This window comes from Theropithecus gelada, chromosome 5 (genome assembly GCF_003255815.1).
Source record: "Theropithecus gelada isolate Dixy chromosome 5, Tgel_1.0, whole genome shotgun sequence".
In the NCBI taxonomy this organism is placed as follows: Eukaryota; Metazoa; Chordata; class Mammalia; order Primates; family Cercopithecidae; genus Theropithecus; species Theropithecus gelada.
Genome location: NC_037672.1, coordinates 107,661,384 through 107,683,850, shown reverse-complemented (window position 1 = coordinate 107,683,850; position 22,467 = coordinate 107,661,384). Strand labels below are relative to the sequence as shown.

General features: G+C 40.4%; 1 protein-coding gene and 1 pseudogene across 4 annotated transcripts in view; one reads left to right on the top strand and one right to left on the bottom strand.

Moving 5' to 3' along the window:
- The window catches only part of ELOVL6 (ELOVL fatty acid elongase 6), a 151,435-nt gene that overhangs the window by 72,582 nt on the left and 56,386 nt on the right, over positions 1-22,467 (top strand). The gene's annotated exons all lie outside the window — the stretch shown is intronic.
- Positions 1,718-2,605, bottom strand: LOC112625216 (annotated as a pseudogene).

Here is a 22,467-nt window from a genome sequence, read left to right as displayed (position 1 = left end):
TCTCTGGCCATTCTGCCATGCCTTAAAAACTGGCCATTTCAGCAAGAGAATTTCTGTCCTTCTATTTTTTTCCCCTATCCTCTTCATACCACTCTGAATATTTAGAGTGCATAATAGATTTTTGTCTACTTGCCTATCTCACTAGACGATGCGCAATTTGAGGTTTGTGTCACCAGCATCTAGAACTGTCTAGACCATTGTTTCTTAAAGTGGGGTCCCCAGGTCCTCCTGGTGATGACAGGTCATTTGGTTTTTGTTAATATTCGTACTTGGGCCCTCCTCACCCCTACAGGACCTAGAGGATAGGAGTTTTTGTTTTTTTCTTTAGTTTTTAAATTTTTTTTAATTTTTATTTTTAGTTTCTCCACTTTGCTAGAGAAATTTTTTTTTAAACTAGGTGACATTTATGAATTTTTTTTTTTTTTTTTTGAGACGGAGTCTTGCTCTGTCGCCCAGGCTGGAGTGCAGTGGCCGGACCTCAGCTCACTGCAAGCTCCCCCTCCCGGGTTCCCGCCATTCTCCCGCCTCAGCCTCCCGGGTAGCTGGGACTACAGGCGCCCGCCACCTCGCCCGGCTAGTTTTTTGTCTTTGTTGGTAGAGACGGGGTTTCACCGTGTTAGCCAGGATGGTCTTGATCTCCTGACCTCGTAATCCGCCCATCTCGGCCTCCCAAAGTGCTGGGATTACAGGCTTGAGCCACCGCGCCCGGCCGACATTTATGAATATTATAGATATTGAGTAAATGTTTTTGAATAAACAAGTAAACCAGCTGGAGCTCTCATTCATGTTTTTTTTTTTTTTTAAGGAAAAATGGTTGTTTTATTTATTAGTACTTAAACCAGCCAAAGTAGTACTGATGTCATAATGCAGCAAACACAAGACCTCTTTCCACAAATATTAGCATAATCAACAAAATAGGGGCTATAGTAAAACAGACCCAAAAAGGGCTGAGGAAATCAATGAAGTATGTTACAACTTAACCCTTCACCCTTCTCGTCAATAGGGTTTTTATTTTATTTTATTTTATTTTGACATGAAGTCTGGCTCAGCCATCCAGGCTGGATTGCTGTGGCACCATCTGGGCTCAGCCTCCCGAGTAGCTGGGATTACAGGCGCCTGCCACCACGCCCGGCTAATGTTTGTAAAGACAGGGTTTCACCATGTTGGCCAGACTGGTCTCGGACTCCTAACCTGAGGTGATCTGCCTCCCTTGGCCTCCCAAAGTGCTGGGATTACAGGCATGAACCACTGCGCCTGGCCTCAGTAGAGTTTTTTAAAAAATAAGCAAAGCCTCCCAATCCCAAACAATAGGAACGTATTTTCATCACACCAATTTGTACTTTTATTTCTTCTTATTTTTTTCTTATTCTTGAGGTTAGATTCTAAACCCTAAAGATACCCAAACTAGTATTAGATCTAGTTATCTATAGATAACTAGAGACAGCTAGTATCAAGTTGTCTTTAGCAGCCAAGGTGATTAAAATGCCTTTTCTCCAGGAAGATCCAATAGGAAAAAAAAAAAAGAAAGAAAGAAAGAAACCTCGCTGATTAGGCTCCAACCATACTCCACCCTCCATCAAATTGACTAGATAGGCATAATGGAAACCGGAACACGTGGTTTCCAAACAAGAAAAATCCTATCAGGGAGGGGAGGAAGGGAGAGGAAGGTTCAGCCAGTGCCCAGACTGAAATTGAGTAATTTCAATTTCACTCATCTTCACATATCTTCAGGTTGCATGTTCGTGGAGTAGTTTAGGAATAAATCCATGGTTTGTGGACTACTACAATACCTAGTCGTCTACTGTATTACATTAAGGCCTTCCCCAGCAGCTTCCAAGGCAGCCTCCAAGTCACTGGCAGGAGAATTTGGGTGGAACTGCAAGCAGGACTGCAGAGATTCCTCTCCACAGTTATAGAAGGGACTGTTCCAGGCCTGATTGTTCCAGGACTGGGTGCACCAGGTCTGAGCGTTTCAGAAGTGTTTGCTCCAGAACGGGATGTTCTGGGTCTGGTTGCTCCACATTGGAAGGTTCCCATTTGGGTTTACCAGGCATCCCTGGTGGCAGGAAGAGTAGAGGCTGGGGTAGGTAGGTACTGAGGCCTTCTGAGTCACACTGTTGCTATTCTTTGTCCAGTTGTTTTTCTGCCACGTCTTAGATTTCATTATCTGGTTCTGGAAGCAGGTCTTCACCTGTTTGTAGCTAAGGTTCAGGATGTTGGAAAGTTCTTGCATCTGCTGGAGGCTGAGGTATTTCTGTCTCTGAAATCTATCATTGAGTACACACAGCTGGGCGGAAGAGAACACAGTTCTGGTCTTCTGTTTCTTGACCAAAACCTTGTCTTCCTTTTTTGTGGCACTATTCTCTGCAGAAGTGGATTGTTTGCCTTTGGGATTGGTGGAAGAATCAGGGCTGTCCTGAATAAGCAGATCCATGGAAGAAGGAAAAGGAGAGACAGTCTCTGTGTGAGGCATCTCAGCAGAAGACATTTGCAAGGATGGATGGTTTTCTTCAGACCCACAAACCACAGGTGTAGGTGACCAGTCTTTACAGTCGGATGCTTCGGAGCAAGGCAGGCTTTATGGACAAGCTGTACTCACACTCATGTCATTATTGGAGAAGAGTAGGAAAAATTTAAGAGGTGGACTGGAAAAAAGGCTAAGATGGCTTTAAGACTTTTTTCTGGAAGATCTTAGAGAAATATGACCTCCAGGAGCGAAAGTATCAAGAAGTTGGGATGAAGTGAGTCGCCTTCACAATAACAGGAGGCAACCAGCTCAGTCCAGCAAAAATCCATTCATGTTTTTAAGTTCACATACACTGTATTGACTTGGATTTGTTACTGTTAATTCTAAAAATACTCCTGTTTATAAAAGAGGCTGTTTAGTTTTCTAGAGAAAAGTCTGCCTATTTGTCTTAATGTGAACTTGAGGATTTGGAGATTCTGTGGCCAATTTTGATCAATATGAACAGATAATTTGAATAGTTCAGATTAAAAAAATAATCCATACAACTCTGGATTTCAGCATCCCAAACTCTTCTAGCCCTTCTGGTGACTCCTGAAAGGTGTCCCACCTCTCTGTAACTCAGTTTCCCTCAGTGTAAATATCATACTGCGAAGCAACAGGGATTGGAACATCAATGCAACAGATATTTCCTAAGTACTTCATTATTTTCAGTTCAATGTCCAAGGTGCAGACCTTACATATAGTACAGTCATTTATAATTTAGGAGGCTTCCTTAACTATAAAAAATTCTCTTATATTCAAATAAACTAGTGCAGCCAGAGCTTTTATATAGGAGTGGGAGTTAGACTGAATATCTAATGATCTTTAAATGTGTTAAACTTCCATAATGTTTCCTTGAAAAAAATGCGTACTTACCTATATTTATATGCATTTAAATGCCTAAATACAGACCCATGAACAGATATAAATTTGCTGTCTTTGATATCCTAAAATGACTGATGGTCATGTGCATAAAAGCTAGTCTGAGAACCCTGGAGCCTGCTAGACAGGTTGAGCTTCTGAGTAAGCACTGCGGCTATTGCAGTGCTCAGCCCACATGATATGTTTTGCTTAAAGGCAACTATCCAATACCCGGCCGGATGGATGATGGTGAACATTTTGGTTTAATACTGCTTATTACTATGTCACTTTAATCTGCCTAAAATTGTTCACAGAACATTGTCCTTATATTTTTCTGGGAAGTTACTTTTCCTTGGGCTACTGTTGGTTCTGCTTTAGCATCCTTGGTTCAGTCATTTTTAATACTTGGTCATTCAAGCTTAATTAAATGAGAATAATTACGGCCAAAATGCCCAGGAAGTATTGGATGGCTTTTTGGTTTTGTTTCCCTGCTATCTTATGGTACTGATAGAGCTCCCACAGATCAGCAGCTCAATAGAGGAGGGAGGCTCTACAAATGTCACTTTAAATATATTTACATTTTAGAGGAATTGGCTTGCTAGTTGTAGTCCATGTTAATAAATCACCACAGAATCCCACATACTGTTAGTAGCAACAGAACTTGGTGCCTTACATTCAGAGAAGTTGTAATTGAAATTCAGGGTATTAAAATTGTGTTGGGTAGCCAGGTGCAGTGGCTTATGCCTGTAATCCCAGCACTTTGGGAGGCTGAGGTGGACAGATCACAAGGTCAAGAGATCGAGACCATCCTGGTCAACATGGTGAAACCCCATCTCTACTAAAAATACGAAAATTAGCTGGGCGTGGTGGCTTATGCCTGTAGACCCAGCTACTCAGGAGGCTGAGGCAGAATTGCTTGAACCCAGGAGGCAAAGGTTGCGGTGAGCTGAGATGCACCACTGCACTCCAGCCTGGTGACAGAGCAAAACTCCATCTCACCAAAAAAAAAAAAAGATTGTGTTGGGCTGGAAATAATGAAAAAATCAACAAATAGAATCTTAGTCATGTACGGGAATTGCCTTGTTTCACTCAACAGAAGTCTAGAGCACACAATCTAGAGTTGACAAGGCAGCTGGATGATGCTATCAGGAAACTAAGCTGATTTCATCTTTTACTTCCTTCTTTCTTTTTCATGCGTGCTGCCCCATGGCTATAAGATGGTTGCTGCCAGGCATCAGGTTTGTGACTAGGAAGAAAAGAGAAGAGCAAAGAAATAAAACTCCAAAGGGACATGCAGACAAGTCTACATGTTTTAAAAACCTTTCCCAGAAGCCCCACGTGGCCACTTCTATTTTCATAATCATTGCCATAGCTTCATCTCAGACTAATCTCTGAAAAGGAGCAAGGCAAATCAGTGTCATGGATGGGCATTCAGTCATATTGCCATACTTAGCCTCACAATTGACCCAGTCCAGTGAAGCTAGGGTTCCAATCAAAGAACATCTTGTGGGGTGTATCACTTAACTATAACATCTGTCCTGGTGTTAAGGCATCTCTTGAGAGACTCAAGGACTTTTTAGGAGGTGACAGATGACACTAGGGAACACACTGTTTCTCAGCTGGTAAGAAGAGAAAGCAATCCAGTGTAGATGTGCATCCCTTGAGAAATATATAAAACAATAACAATTATTTGATTCTTAAAAATAATTAATTTTTCTTAAATAGGAAAGCTCCCCAAATGTTTTCAAAATACAATTTAGTTTTTTGAAAAAAAGATTTATACATAATTTTTCTGGACTAAATCTGCTACGTAAAGCAAGATAATCCTGTCCTTTTGAAAAGTTTATTTTGCTTTTGAGTACCGACTGTGTAGGTTGATGCAAAAGTAATGGCAAAACCACAACAACTTGTGCACCCACCTAAAATCTTAGTAGCTCAGTTACATACTTATCTATCCTCATCAGTCCAGCTTTTCTTGTATCTTCCAAAACATGTTCCAAGGGAGCTAAGAACTTTCCTTTACAAGTTCTGTCTTGTTGGTTGGAAACATGGATGGCTGTTTTCTCAGTCTTGAAACTGACATTGTTGCATGTTGGTAGTTGACACATGGTGGGAGGAGCATAATTTTATATCTAAGAACACGATAAGCACCAAAACAAATGAGGAAATATTAGACCTTGCTGTCACCCCTATGCTCACAGATAAGTGTCTGAGTGAAATTGTTTGCAGAAGGCACCCAATGAACTTCATACACCCATATGTGCAAAACATTTAACCAGTTGCTCTGAAATGACGCTCCAGTTGGGAGGGTACAGATGCAGGAACTTCCTGTAACCACACTGCCCATGACGCCTGCCTTATCCTCACCTCCAAGCCCTGCTGTTGTCTAAAACCTGTGCCATTCCCACCAGACTTACTCAAGTTCCAGCTTTCATTTCATCAGTGAGTGATCTTTATATATCACAAATCCAAGCACGTGACTTCATTCATTTAAAACCTTCAGTGGCTACCCATTACTCTTAAGATGAAAAAGAAACGTCTTAACATAGCTTATAAGAGTCCTCATGATCTTGCTTCCACTTAACTTCTTGCGCCTTCATCTCAACACTCTCCCACTTTGTAATTGAAGGTCAAGTACTCTAAATTTCTTAGAGTTGTTTGAATGTGCTTTCTCTCTCATGCCTCTGGCTCTTTGCCCACACTGTTGCCTCTCACTTTCTTTACCAGGCTTATACTCGTCCTGTCTGAATATGTCTCCAGAAAGCCTTCTCTGACCCAACAAGATGGGGTTACCATGCCTCCTATATGTTTCCTAATTTCACTTTTGACTTTTTTTTTCTTGAAACAGGGTCTCTCTGTGTAGCCCAGGCCAGTCTTGAACTCCTGGGTTCCAGCGATCCTCCTGCCTTGGCCCCCAAAAGTGCTGGGATTACAGGTGTAAGCCACTGTGCCCAGCCTGTTTGCTTATTTTTAGTACCCTGCTTTTCTGTTTACTTGTCTGTTTTCCCCCAAAACATGTCTGGGTGCAAGGAGTGTGTCTGTTTCATTAACTATTCTCAATGCTTAGGACATAGTTAGCCCTTAATAAATATTTACTGAATTGTTGTATGCAAGAATGAATGAATCAAAAGTCTCCTTATTCTCAGCCCAGATAAATTCTTCTTAGTCATGATAGATAATTCAGTAAAATTTTGTACTATAAACCAAAAGGCTTTGAAAAGTTTTATTAAGTAAATATCTTTGATTTCTGTCATTAAACGATCATCCTCAAAGCCTGGAAAACTATTTTTCACCTGATGTAACTCATAACTTATGAAGAAAAATAAATGTTATCCCTAAGTTTCAGTTTTACTTTTAAAAGGATAAGGAATTTTAGATTAATTTAATGTTTTTCTTAGACTCTCCCATAGAGGAGAAGCTTTAGGAGCTTAGTGAGACATAGGTTTACCTTCTTTTTTTTTTTTTTTTTTTTTTTTTGAGACGGAGTCTTGCTCTGTCGCCCAGGCTGGAATGCAATGGTGGGATCTCGGCTCACTGCCTCCCGGGTTCAAGTGATTCTCCTGCTTCAGCCTCCTGCATAGCTGTGATTACAGGCGTGTACCACCACACCCGACTAATTTTTGTATTTTTAGTAGAGACACGGTTTCACCATGTTGGTCAGGCTGGTCTCAAACTCCTGACCTTGTGATCCAACCACCTCGGCCTCCCAAAGTGCTGGGATTACAGGCGTGAGCCACTGCACCTGGCCAGGCTTACCTTCTTAGAGGCATGGTATTGTGGCAACAATGGTGCATATATCCTGTGTCTCTTAGTGTAGAGTAGAAGAGATGGTCTACTACTTTTCCTTTTCCTCTCTTTTCAAAGTCTTTGCTCTTTTTAATGCACTGATTTTTTTTTTTTTTGTAATTACAATATTAGCCAGAAGTATTTTATTGTAGGATTTTTTTTTGTAGGATATAATTAATTTTGATATGCATGTTATCAAAGTGATGTCATCTTTGAGATAGGAAATCAAAGAGTCCTGAAGGATTCTGGATGAGAGTGGCTGAAGATAGGTAGCTAAATCATCATGATAAAAGCATGAAATAGTGACTCAAGCTCAAATTTTAAGATCTCTTAAGACTCTTACTTCAGTGCACATTTTATGGTTACTCTTCTAGATTGAGAAAGTCTGGGAAGAGGAAATCTTTTTTTTTTTTTTTTTTTTTTTTTTTGAGACGGAGTCTCGCTCTGTCGCCCAGGCTGGAGTGCTGTGGCCGGATCTCAGCTCACTGCAAACTCCGCCTCCCGGGTTCCCGCCATTCTCCTGCCTCAGCCTCCCGAGTAGCTGGGACTACAGGCGCCCGCCACCTCGCCCGGCTAGTTTTTTTTGTATTTTTTAGTAGAGACGGGGTTTCACCGTGTTAGCCAGGATGGTCTCGATCTCCTGACCTCGTGATCCACCCGTCTCGGCCTCCCAAAGTGCTGGGATTACAGGCTTGAGCCACGGCGCCCGGCCTGGAAATCTGTCTTTGCAAGCACCTCATCGGTTCTGTTGCAGGTGGTCAGTGAACCATTTTGAGAAACACATAAGATTAGCTGGTAAAAATGCTTAGTTCAAAAATGTGAGTGTGTGTACATATGGTTGTTAGAAGACTAGCACCTTCAAATCCTCTTAAATTTGTTCCATAACACCAGAGAGTATATTAGAAGTTTGGAGGAAATTGGCATCCAATTTTTCACTACCCTCCATATGTATACTTCCTTGGGAGGCCTCCCAAAAGTCAAAGAGGGGCAAAATTCAGTTACTGATTTGTCATTAGTGGGAATTCCAAGCTTTGCCCCCTCCCTTGTTTTACTCCGCTCCACTCAGGCCAAGATTTGAGGGTCGGGTGCAGCAACTCATGCCTGTAATCTCAGCACTCTGGGAGGCTGAGGCAGGTGGATCGGCTTTGAGTCCAGGAGTTCGAGACTAGCCTAGGCAACATGGCGAAACCTCATCTCTACAAAAAATACAAAAATTATCTGGGCATGGCAGTACATGCTTGTAGTCCCAGCTACTTTGGAGGCTGAGGTAGAATTGTTTGAGCCTGGGATGTGGAGGTTGCAGGGAGCCAAGATCATACCATTGCACTCCAGCCTGGGGAACAGAGATCCTGTCTCACAAAAAAAAGATTTGATAGTTTTTGGTTTTTTACCATCACTGGGGCCAAATCAGTTTTTCTCTGTCTCTAATTCTTGCTCCCAATCCTTTTCTCCCTTCTCTTACTCTGACTAAAATTTACATGTTATTTTTTATTATAAAAGTAATAAAAACATTCTTTTTGTAACCCACATAAATAGAAGTAGAAAATAATCACCTATAAACCAAATCCCTATCTTTTTTCTTTTGAGATGGAGTCTTGCTCTGTCACCCAGGCTGGAGTGCAGTGGCGCCATCTTGGCTCACTGCAACCTACACCTCCCAGGTTCAAGTGATTCTTTTGCCCCAGCCTCCTGAGTAGCTGGGACTACAGGCGTATGCCACCATGCCTGGCTAATTTTTTTTATTTTTTTAAAGAGAGATGGGGTTTCACTATGTTGACAGGGCTGGTCTCGAACTCCTGACCTCAGGTGATCCGCCCACCTCAGCCTCCCAAAGTGCTGGGATTACAGGTGTGAGCCACCATGCCTGGCCTAAATCCCTATCTTTCTAATAGAGTAAATAAAATTAAGTTTTATTAATTTATAAGGAAAATTAAATTTTATCCATCCCCTTCCTTATGTATATTATCTTGGTCTTCCATTCATAGAGCCACTGAGTTCTATAAAGATACGAAGATATTCTGGAAACATGTAGGGAAATGTAGAAAGACTTTTTTAAAAAGTGTTTATGTTTTTAAAGAAACAACAATATCTAATCTTTGGAATGTTTATGTTTCTATTTAATGATGATTTCCTAAAATTGAGATCAGCTTATAAGTATATAATGTTATTACTCAGCTGAAAATTGAAAACTTCATCTCGACTCACTGAACCATTGGAGTAAAAGGCTTTATTGTTTAAAAAATGGAAATGGGTAGTTGTTAGAGTATATTTTAAAAATAAAAATCACTCAATGGCTTTTTATTTTAGTTTAAAAGTAATATTTATTCCTTTCATTTGCCTTCTTTTCAAAAATTCTGATTTCCACATTACCATTAGGTTTTACTTTTCTATATGTTCATTTACAGAAACATACATTAAAAAGTCACTTATGTCCTGTCCTTCCCTGCTGACTCATGATGAAAATTGAAAGCCTATTTTTTTGTCCTTGTCAGAAATCATTATACTTTTTTTCGACTTGGACCTAAAAAGAGTTGGCCAGTGAAGCAGAATTAATGTGCTTGTAGAAAATCTGTCTAGTTGAGAGTAATCCTGGCAGTTCCTTCAAGAACTAGCCTTTGCTTATGTATATTCAGGTTTGGGTTTGCAAGAGGAAATCCTGAAAGAACAATAAACACATTTTTTTTTTTTAAGTTCCAGGATACATGTGCAGAATGTACCTGTTTGTTACTTAGGTAAACGTGTACCATGGTGGTTTGGTGCACCTATCAACCTGTCACCTAGGTATTAAGCCCCACATGCATTAGCTTTTTGTCCTGATGCTCTCCCTCCCCTCGCTCCCTGTACCACAGGCCGCAGTGTGTGCTGTTCTCTTCCTTGTGTCCATGTGTTCTCATTGTTCAGTTCCTACTTATGAGTGAGAACATGCAGTGTTTGGTTTTCTGTTCCTGTGTTAGTTTGCTGAGGATAATGGCTTCCAGCTTCATCTATGTCCCTGCAAAGGACATGATCTCATTCCTTTTTATGGCTGCACACTATTCCATGGTGTATATATACCACATTTTCTTTATCCAATCCATCATTAATGGATATTTGGGTTGGTTTCATATCTTTGCTATTGTGAATAGTACTGCAGTAAACATACATACGCAATAAGCAAACATTCATTATAATAGAATAGTTTATAATCCTTTGGGTATATACCCAGTAATGGGATTGCTGGGTCAAATGGTATTTCTGGTTATACACTTATTTTTTTTTTTTGAGACGGAGTCTCGCTCTGTCGCCCAGGCTGAAGAGTGCAGTGGCTGGATCTCAACTCACTGCAAGCTCCGCCTCCCGGGTTTACGCCATTCTCCTGCCTCAGCTTCCCAAGTGTCTGGGACTACAGGCGCCTGCCACCTCGCCCGGCTAGTTTTTTGTATTTTTTAGTATAGACGGGGTTTCACTGCATTAGCCAGGATGGTCTTGATCTCCTGACCTCATGAGCCACCCATCTCGGCCTCCCAAAGTGCTGGGATTACAGGCTTGAGCCACCGCGCCTGGCCCCATACACATTCTTTATGAAGAAAGATTAAATAAATTCTTCTCTAGTGTCAAGCTCTAAACCTGTTTTAATTCAAGACTTTACTGTGGTACCTTCTAATCTGTCTACAGACTGTCTAGTTTAACTCACAAGAGGCAGTAGCAGAAACTGGGATTTCTTGGTAACTAAGATTTATAGTTATCTTTTAAAGAAGATTTTAGTTATTGATAAAAATGAACAAACCTTCTTTACCATAGTCTGGACGCTTTCATGTTCATTTTTCGTGCATGATATTTATGACTATGCAAACTTAGCTGTATTTACCTGAAAAGTTACTGAAAGGAGAACTATTGCCCAGATACACATTTATAGATACATGCTCAAATGACATCTCAATATGTTGAATTTTCCAAAGACAAAATCAGTAGAATCTGGTAAATTTTACCTTTGAAGATAGTTCTTACCTTGACTATTGCTCTCTGCCTTATGCATTTCCTCCCAGAGTGGCTCATTCCCACACTTCCTTCCAGTCTTGGCTCACATTCACCTTCCCAGTGTGCCACCCTGTTTAACACCGTGCTCTGTCTCTCACTCTCCATCCCATTTTCCACCTGCACCCACTTGCTTTTTTCTTTCCATAATATTTGTAATTTTCTAACATACTATATAATTTACTTATTTTCTTATTTATTGTCTCTCTCCAGGGTTGAAACCTCCATCCACGAGGACAGGGTTTTTTGTCTGTTTTGTTCACTGATGTATTTCCGGAGCCTAGAACTGTGCTTAGCACACAGTTGGCACTCAATTAATACTTGCTGAATGAATAATTTAAATCACTTCAAGATTTAAACTACCTATCTTAATTTGTAGTTTTCTTTCTGCTCCTAAGGGAAAAGAGCTATAAGAAAATACAATTTTTATTGTTTAGATTAAGAATCAAGTGAGTTTGAAGCAGAGTTTCATAGATGACTTGAGCATCAGTTATTCTATTTAGTCTTCAATAGTGCATATGCCCTCTTAAAAGTATGTCCAAAACACAAGATTTTAAAAATCCAATAGGCCATTTATTAATTCATATGTTGGGGAAAGACATAAGCCCCTGGGCATACAAAGTTGAGTAAGACACAATCTGTACCCTTCAGGATTTCAAAGGAAAGCCAGATTTGTTAACTTGTGTGTAAAATACAAAGAGACAAGTGCTACAGTAGGTAGGAAAAAGATATACAGAAAGCACAGTGGTGATGAAGGAAGAGATAGGCAGCTTGACCTAGATAGAAGCGGTCAGGGATTATCTTCACAGTGATCATAAAAAATGACAAGGTTGCATGGGAAGGGCATTCAACGTAGCAAGAACAGCACGTGGGAAGGAAAGTGGGACAAAGGGGCGTGATGTCTTGAGAATGACAGTGTAGTTGTAGCACAGGGTGTCCCAGGGGAAAGTTATGACATGATTCCAGAGGAGTAGGGAGAGGTGAAACTATCTGAACCATGTCAAAGCATTTTGGGGCTGGGCACAGTGCCTCACACCTGTAATCCCAGCATTCTGGGAGGCCAAGGTGGGTGGAATTGCTTGAGCTCAGGAGTTTGACACCCGGCTGGGCAACATGGTGAAGCTTCATCTCTACAAAAACACACAAAAATTAGCCAGGTGTGGTGGCATGCAGCTATAGTCCCAGCTACTTGGGAGGAAGGCTTCAGTCCAGGAGGCAGAGGTTGTAGTGAGCTGAGATTGTGCCACTGCATTCCAGCCTGTGCAACACAGCCAGACTGTGTTTCAAAACAGAAACGACAAAAAAAGAAAAGCATTTTGGACATCTTAGAGATGATGCCAAATCTGTTAAAATTCCTACAGTCTGTAGAGCCTAGAATCTACCATATAACATTAATGCCATTCATTTTTAAATAAACAAGATAGTTGACTAATAGTGAAGATTATATACTACATAACAACCTTGACTTCATATTATTTAATGTTTACATTTCCTTTTATATAGTCTTGCACACTTGTGTCCTCAACAGTTTTTCTATATCAGATTTTAGGATTCTGAAGCAAAGGGCCATTGTCCTTTTGGACAGCTGGAAATACAGAATAAGTGAGTCTAAGTGGGAAGACACAAAGACAAAACAACCGTGTAGTATGCCTGAGCTCTTACAGCATGTCCTGCCATTGAGCAGTCAAGGGTTACGGCTGCCAGTATACAGCAAAGTAGGCAAACACTAGATGGAAAAGGAGCAGTCAACTTCAAGCATGTAGTGACTTTGGAAAGTACTCTCTGGAGACCTTTCTTATAGATTTCTATGTCCAAAAATTAAGCCTTATGAATGTGACCTAAAGAAAGGAATGTTCTATTGGAGACAAAGTGAATTGCAAGTGTAAGTGATTTATATGTTTAACTGGCAGAAATAGTGATGGGGTGTGAGAGGACGAAGGGATGACAAAAACTACTACTTTTTTTTTTTTTGAGACAGTCTTGCTATGTCACCCAGGCTGGAGTGCAGTGGTGTGATCTCGGCTTTCTGCAAGCTCCGCCTCCCGGGTTCATGCCATTCTCCTGCCTCAGCCTCCCGAGTAGTTGGGACTACAGGCGCCCACGACCATGCCTGGCTAATTTTTTTATATTTTTAGTAGAGATGGGGTTTCACCATGTTAGCCAGATGGTAAAAACTACTACTGTTAAGAACCAACTGAGGCTGGGTGCGGTGGCTCAGGCCTGTAATCTTAGCACTGTGGGAGGCTGAGGTGGGTGGATCACCTGAGGTCAGGAGTTCGAGACCAGTCTGGCCAACATGGTGAAGCCCTGTCTCTACTAAAAATACAAAAGTTAGCCAGGCGTGGTGGCAGGCGCCAATAATCCCAGCTACTCGGGAGGCTAAGCGCTGAGAATCGCTTGAACTAGGGAGGCAGAGGTTGCAGTGAGCCAAGATCGCTCCACTGCACTCCAGCCGGGTTGGGCAGTGGGGGAGGAGGGGAATAGAGCAAGACTCTGTTTCAAAAACAAAGAAAAGAACCAGTGAGAAGTGTAACATTCCTGGTATACCAGGTAGTGGTTGAATCCCAAGTGCTCAGAACACGTGGAACGGTACCTAGAATATAGTAAGTGCACAGTTTTTCAAAAGTAATTACTATTTTGACCAAATTGAAACACATTTTAATTTCATGGCCTGGAACAATGCATAGTAGTTTGAAGTCAGGACCCAACTGTTTGTCTATAATGGAGCATCAAGTTCCCATAGGAGAGCTACGTGAAGAGCTGCAACCCATGGATATTCGGTAATACTTTTAAACTCTTGTTATCACACTCAGACATCTAGAATTCCTCAAATTGATCAAAAAAGGCCTTAGACTCAAGAAGTATCTTGAGTAAATACTTGCCAAATCTATTTTTTTACTTATTTTTTTTCTTTTGGTAGGAAACCTTTCTGTGTAAACATAGCCAAATATTGTTACTCTCAAATCTTGGTGGTTAGTAAATCAGTCTTGACAAACAAGCAAAGTAGAAAAAAGACAAGAAAAGCAAAGGCTCGGGTTTACTATCCAGAGCGATTGCTACCTATCCGCACGGTGTGTGCATGCCAGCATGAGCAATCTGAAGAACGCATTTCCCCATAATGCATTCTCAAAGAGCATGCTTTGGGAATAGGGGAAGACAAATTAACCTGACTTTCAAAGGAATGTTGAGTCACACACACACTTTTCTCTCCCTAAGCATGTTTCCTTCTTTTTGAAACTGAAGAAAAGGATGCTGTAGGCATTGTGATTTTGAGAATCTCCTTTCTGGGAATCCATGCTTGATAAATCCCAGCCATACTATAGTCACATTCAGCAATTCACCTGACATGCAAATAAAGGAGAAATTATTCTTCTGTCTCACAACCTGGCAGTAGAGAGAAACTTGTAATAATAAAATAAAGTTCCCTTTCACTTTATGAAGAAATGGGAGCTGTGGACTTAATTTTCTTGTTTTCTGAGGGATCTTGAGATTTTTTTTTTCATTAAGATTTTTCACCAAAAGGTCTTTCTTCCTCTCTTTTTTTTGGCTTTCACCCTGTGAAGGGGCAAAGAAAAAAAAAAGTGAAAGTCTTTGTGGGGAATGATGTAAACAGATACATAGATAAAAGTCTTCTAAGCTATAAAGGACTCCTAAACCAGCTCCGGACACTATCTGACCAGTTTTACTCTGCTTCCCATGTAGAAACTGATGACAGGCACAAGCAGGAGCGCAGCTTCCTGTCGAACTGGTTTAGCTTTGTGCACAATCCTCAGAGGAGAATTAGTGACTCGCAGCATGTTAATTAGGGGAGCAAAGGCCTGTGAGTAGCTAATAAAGATGATTAATATTTTGTTAGAAGATTTAGAAAACAGTGCAATTGATTTTGTCCATCTCAATTGATATACTTTATCATGTGATACCACCTTTTTTTTTTTCTTTTTTTCTTTTTTTCTTTTGAGATGGAGACTCATTCTGTCACCAGGCTAGAGTGCATTGGTGCAATCTCAGCTCACTGCAACCTCTACCAGTAGGGTTCAAGTGATTCACCTGCCTCGGCCTCCCAAAGTGCTGGGATTTCAGGCGTGACCCACTGCACTCGGCCAGTACCACCTATTTTATTACAGTTCCAATACTTCTGAAAATAGAGCTATTGCTGCTCTTAATTTTTATTAATTTTAATTACTTTGAAATTTCCTCTGTGGCCCAGGCTGGAGGACAGTGGCATGATCACAGCTTACTGCAACCTCTGCCACCTCCCAGACTAAAGCCATTCACCTACCTCTGTCTCTTGAGTGGCTGGGACTACAGACACCCACCACCACGCCTGGCTAATTTTTACTGTAGAGAAGGGGTTTGGTTGCCCAGGCTGGTCTCAAACTCCTGAGCTCAAGTAATCTGCCCACCACAACCTTTCAAAGTGTTGGGAATACAGACATGAGCCATTGCGTCTGGCCTACTCTCAATTTTTTTAAAGTGTACATCATAGAAAACTTTGGTGATATCAAATTTTCAGACTGAATATGAGAGTATCCCCATGTTCACTGTAGCATTATTCTCAGCAGCCAACATATGGAATCAACCTAGGTGTCTGTAAACAGATGAATGGATAAAGAAATTGTGATATAATGGAATTTTATTTTGCATTAAAAAAGAGATTCTATCATTTGTGACTACGTGGATAAACCTGGAAGATATCTTAAGTGAAGTAAGCCAGGCATAAAAAGAAATGTTATTGTGTGATTTCATTTATATGTGGAATCTAAAAAAGTTGAAAATGTAGAAACAGAGTAGAAGAGTGGTAACATTGTCCCATCCTGGGTGAAGTTAATATTGGTTATCATGGAATTATCTTACAAAAGTGGTTAACAGAGATGACGGGAATAACTAAAATTCTACTTCAAGAAGAATTTGAACTCTGTGTGGAGTTAGCGGGATGGTGTCTTGGCAGTTACCATGAAGTCTGGTTCTATTCATTTAAGATTACTGGTCAGGCACGGTGGCTCACGCCTGTAATCCCAGCACTCTGGGAGGCTGAGGCGGGTGGATCACTTGAGGTCAGGAGTTTGAGACCAGCTTGGCCAAAATGGTGAAACCCTGTGTCCACCAAAAATACAAAACTAGCCGGGCATGGTGGTGTGTTCCTATAGTCCCTGCTACTTGGGAGGCTAAGGCAGGAGAATCACTTGAACCCATTAGGCAGAGGTTGCTGAGATCTCACCACTGCACTCCAGCCTGGGCGACAGAGTGAGAGTTTGTCTCAAAAAGAAAAAAAAATTATTCCTTTTTCTCCTCTCTGGAGATATATTTTTAAAAGCAGTTCTAGATGAGCTTCACGCAGGAGAGGCACTGAAGCAGATGAAGATTTGTAAGAATTAAATCTACCAGACTTCAGGATGCAGCTGGACATGGCCCATGGTAGTCAGAAGTGAACCTAATTCTAGAACAGTGAAGAGAGTAATATACTGACTCACTGGTTGTTACTTTGTTTTCAGTTTTAAATTGAACTCCTCACTTGAAACAAGAAGCTTGCTTTATTTTCTCTGTGCTTGGAATCAATTTGAAGCAATTTAGCCTGACCGTGTCTGAGGCATAAGTGGTATCACCCCAGTCAGTGAACATACTTTTGAAGCAGTTTTGCCTATACTCTCTTTAGTTTTCCAGTTTCTCTTTTCTTAATTTCTGTCTCCATATTTCTTTTGTTCAGGATCCTCAACCTTAGCACTATTGGCTTTTTTGGGGGCTGGATAATCTTTGGTTGTAGAGGGCTGTCTTGTGGCATCCAGGGCCTCTACACACCACCTGCCAGTAGCCAACTCCCTTCCACTTGTAAAGACCAAAAGTGTCTTCAGATATTTCAAAATATCCTCTGAAGGGCAAAATCATCCCCCTCTGTGAGAACCCGTGGTGGAGGGCAAAAGAGAAGAGGCCCACAGATTGAATTCTGGGGATCTTCAGAGTTTGTGGATTGAGGAGATGAAGGGAAAGCAGCAAAGGAAAATGAAAAAGAATAGATGGTGAAGTTGGAGAAGAGGCAAGAGAAAATAGTGAGAAAGGAAGGAAGTGAAGGAAGCATTGCAGAAAAGGAGTCGCCATCTGTGTCAAATGCTGCTACTAGCAGGCCATCTGGGTGGAAGACTGATACTTGACCATTGCTGCATAGAAACCTATCTTTATAGACATAACCCCAAAAAGAGGAAGGATAAAACAACTGCATTGCCACAAACAGGAAAACATACTTGAAGTAGCCTGCAGTACATATTTTAAGACTGGGATTAAGAGAATGGTTACAAACCAAGTAACTTCTGTTGTTGCAAAGGAGTGTTAAGAGATGGCAATTTAGAACTGTGGACAGTCAGAATAAATCGAATACATATTAGTAATTTTAGTAAATTGTGTATTATACTAGAAATTGTGAACACAGGTACCTGGTTCATTGTAAAGGATACAGTAAGTCATGCACTACTACTAAGAGTTCAGGTGCTATTTGTGAATCACATGTTAATGAGTTGCTTAAAGACAATCTCCATAACTGTGACTCTCGCCCTTTGGATTCTAAAATGCTTTCTTGAGGGGGAAGAACCTGGCTTTGGAGATGGCAAACCAGGAACAGACATGAAACATTTGCACCTGTAGGGGTCTCCTATGCATTTTAGTACAAGAATGGCTTTAGATCTTACGACTTAGTTTAATCCATGTGGTAAACAGAATAACAGTCCCTCAAAAATGTGCACATCTTAATCCCCAGTACCTGTGAATATGTTACTTTATATAGCAAAAGACCTATTGCCGATGCAATTAGGTTGAGGAATTTGAGATGGTGAGATTATTCCAGAATATCTTTGGGTAGGGGACATCTAACCACATGGGTTGTTAAAATTGAAGCTTCTAGGCTGTGGCCCTGGATTGTCTGGTGGGCCCAATGTATTCACAGGGTTCTTACCAGGGAGTCGGGGAGATCAGAGTCAGATAAAGTGACGTGACCATGGAAACAGCTTGGTATGATGCATTTTGAAGATGGAGAAGGAGGCGGCCATGAGCCAAGGAATGTCAAGTGGCCTCTAGATGTTGGAAAAGGCAAGGAAATGGATTCTGCCATAGAGCCTCTAGAAGAAATGCAGCACTGGTGACTCTTTGATTTTAGCTCCATAAGACTCATTTCAGATTTCTAACATCCAGAACTCTAAAATAATACATTTGTGTTGTTAGAAGTCATTCAGTTTGTGAGAATCTGTTGTAGCTGTCCTCATTATCGGAGTTCTCAAAGCTAGTGTCTGCAGACTTTATCCTCTTATGTCACTGAATGAGAGTTCAGATTTTGAAGGAGCAGTATGAAAGCCCCAATCACAATGTTGCCATATTATTTTTGGAAGTTTTTTTTGTAGAGACAGGTTCTCACCATATTACCCAGGCTGGCCTTGGATTCCTGGCCTCAAGCCATCTTCCCACCGAGGCCTCCTGAATTGCTGGGATTACAGGCATGAGCCATCATGCTTGGCTCTATATTATTATTTTTAAGAACAAAATGAAATTCAGAATTCTTGGGCAATCGGGTGATAATCTCATAAGTAAAAACAATGTTTAAGTCATTTTCACTCATTACTAAAAATATATTTCTTCTGATTACTGCCAGTTTTCTCAAGCTTAATTTCTTATGTACATTTAATTTTGCTGACAAAATCAATTTATGAGCTAACCATGAGATCATCATCACTGCTGAGATATTTTCTCTAGTCCAGAAATAGTATTTGGGGTATATTTTCTCATTGCTTCCCCAGTTTCTTTTCAAAATTTATATTGAGGGAATCACTAGTGACAAGAGTACATTTATTTATCCAATAGTTAACATGAAAACATGCCATGTTTTCCCCTTCATTTTATTTTCTAGCTTTTGGAATTTTCAGTTGTCTGTGAGGTGATTCGTGGAAATGAAAACCCTATATAAATATTAAGGTAGTGGTAACCTGCAACAGAAATGGATTCTCCTTCGATATAAATGTCAGTCCTTGAGTACAGAGAAAGTGCTCACAAACATGGATATGTTTATGTTTGTTTATATAATTGTGCAAGCTGTTATTTTTCTTGGTTTTGATTTAAATCTAGGAAAATTTTCAGTTTGAATTGGACTTAATCTTATAAACCTGAAATCCGGTTTTCCATGAATTGTGAATAATCATCTCCTTTTGACAGTGTTTTTTCACTTCTAGTTTTAGCCTCCAGCTCTCAGATAGGTCTATTAGTTATAAGACATTCCAGGCTTCTTTAGGATAAAGACAACCAGGAAACAGATTTTTATATTAAACTCTAAGTGTAGCCTGTTTGTTTGAAAAGGCACTGGTCATCCATAGGGGAAAGATGAGTGGCTTTCAGCATTTGGGTCAGTTTTTAAAGAAGCCCAGCTGTACCATATGATCAGGAACTAATGACCTCAAGGTTCCAGTCATTATTTCTACATTTAGTAGAAATTAGAGGACCATCAGCCAGGGATTTTTTAGCAAGGAATTCTTAAGTTGAAAAGTTTAGACTAGATCTCTAAGGTCTATTCCAATCTTGAGATTCTGTATGTCTATGGTCATTAGGCCACTGGACTGGAAAAGAAGATTTAAAAAAAAAAATGCCTGCAGCTTTGACTGACATAGCCCATAACTGTACTTGTGTAACTTCAGGCCCAAGAAAATTTTATATTTAGGAAAATAAATGATGCTTCATTTATATTATAGATTTTTAAGGCTATAAGAGATAAAGTTTAGTTTGGTGACAGGAGAGTCACTCAACTACTCTTATTTAATAGGAGGCATTTCAGAATTATAGTACACTTTTTATATTACCATTATTGTTACATGTTTTTTCATTTTCAAGAGATGGGGTCTTGTTAGGTTGCTCAGGCTGGCTTCGATCTCTCAAGCTCAAGGGCCTCTCCCACCTCAGTCTCCTGAGTAGCTGGGACTACAGGCGGATGACATTAGGCCTGGCTCATCATTGTTATATTTTGAAATAATTTAACAAGTGAACATTGCCTCATTGGAAATTCATATGATACCTTTTTCTTAAAATGAAGAGTATTTGATCAAGAAAATTGGTGCAATGAAATTGAATTGCTGCTAAAACCACCTTCTGAATTCTATTTCTACATGCTGCCTCTCTTATTCAGAAATTATTGTTTTAAATGGCCACGAGAGTTTTATGTTTTACTATGACTAGATTGTTACTGGAAATTCTCACCTGTAACAATACTCTCAAACAAAACAAACTAGAAATTATTTTTTCATCATAGAGATCATTTTTAGTTTGCTTTCAACTGGGGATGGGAGATTTGTCTAAATAAGACCACTGACTTTTTTTGTTTTTGGTTTTTTTTTTTTTTTTTTTTTTTGGAGACAGCGTCTCACTCTGTTGCCCAGGCTGGAGTACAGTGGGGCAATCATGCTCACTGCAGCTGCAACCTCCCAGGCACAAACAGTCCTCCCAGCCCAGTCCCCCAAGTAGCTGGGACTACAGGCACGCACCACCACCCAGACTAATTTTTAATTTTTTTGTAGAGATGGGGTCTCAGTGTGTTACCTAGGCTGGTCTTGAACTCCTGGGACAAGTAATACTCCTGCCTTGCCCTCCCAAAGCGTTGGGATTATAGGTGTGAGCCACCATGCCCAGTCACTGATATGTTTTCTGCCAGGTTTTGATTTGGGGGTGATGGCAAGCTTTACTCTAAGGAGATTAAAAATTGAATGGATTTTAATTCTTTTGTTTTTGTTTTTGAGATGGAGTCTTGCTTTGTTGCCCAGGCTGGAGTGCAATGGTGTGATCTCGGCCCACTGCAACCTCTGCCTCCCAGGGTCAAGAGATTCTTCTGCCTTAGGCTCCTGAATAGCTGGGATTACAAGCATGTACCACTACACCCAGCTAATTTTTTGTATTTTTAGTAGAGAGGGGGTTTCACCATGTTGTCCAGGCTGGTCTTGAACTCCTGACCTCAAGTGATCCACCCTCCTCAGTCTCACGAAGTGTTGGGATTACAGGCATGAGCCACCATACTCGGCCCGAATTTTAATTCTTTGTTTGATTTTGCTAACTAGAGTAGCAGGGACAGTCTACAGTCTTTGGTTCTAACTTCAATACTGATTTTTTCTGATCAGTTTTATAGAGCCTTATCTACTGAAACAAAAAATATTCTTGTACCTAAGATGCAATGCTTTAGGATTGAAACTGACAATTTTCTGAGCCGCAAACATCAACCCTACTGAAATAATGCTGTGATTAGCCTAGCAGTTTGCTATCTTTTACTATGAACAGGAGCATATTCATTCCTAAAGGTGATCCCATCTTATAATTCCTGTGAAGAGTCGCAGTTCACACACACACTTCAGTGCATTGATCGAGAGATCCGGAATTCAACTTTTGCCACATCTGCCCTCTGGGGAACAAATAATGCATACCAAGTTTCTCTGTGAACATCTTTTTAAATTCTGTCTTCCTTCCCAGCTCAAAGACTTTCAGTTCCCTTCATGACTTCATCCAGCAGTTCTCTATCCATTTTTCTGGGGGCACAAGTTATTACTTCCCCATCTCTCACCCATGGGACATGATGGAATATGTGTCATTTAGTTTACTGTTTATTTAAGAAGAAAAAGAAAGAAAAAGTAAGCCATGCATTTCAGTCCTGTACTTTAATTATTAGTAACAAACTACTGGGCACATGCCTCACAACTTACTGCAAACTTGAGGTGCAGATATAGCCTGAACTCTGCTGCAGTTTTCAGAGCGTCACACAGCCCAACTTTAGCCTGCATCTCCCAACAAGCTTTCTGCCATACCCAACCCACAGCATCTAGTATGACAGACTCCCGGTTTAGCTCACACCTAACTCCACTGCCTATTGCTACTTGCCCTTTGCCCATCCATCCAAAGCCTTCAGGGTCCACTCTTAAATCTTCCACAGCATTTTCTCATGACAATAATCTCCTTCCTTAGCTCTTTATCAAACATAATCTGTAACACACATTTGCTACTGACCCCCCATGTAACCATGTGTTATCATGTAAATTTTTCTAACTAGATTAGCAGAGGCAGAATTTACTCTCATATAAGGATCCTTTTTTCATTCAATGTCATACTAACCATACTGCAAAGGAATACAATAAGTTTATTAAATTTTCTTGGCCATGGCTTAAACTTAACAGAAGGAAAAAAAACCTAAAAGGTTTATTGAATTTTGAATGGATGGGTGGATATCAACATTTTCATTAGCTACTAAAAAAAAAAGGAATTCTAAGGAAACAAAGGGAATTGATAGCCTGCCAATTTAA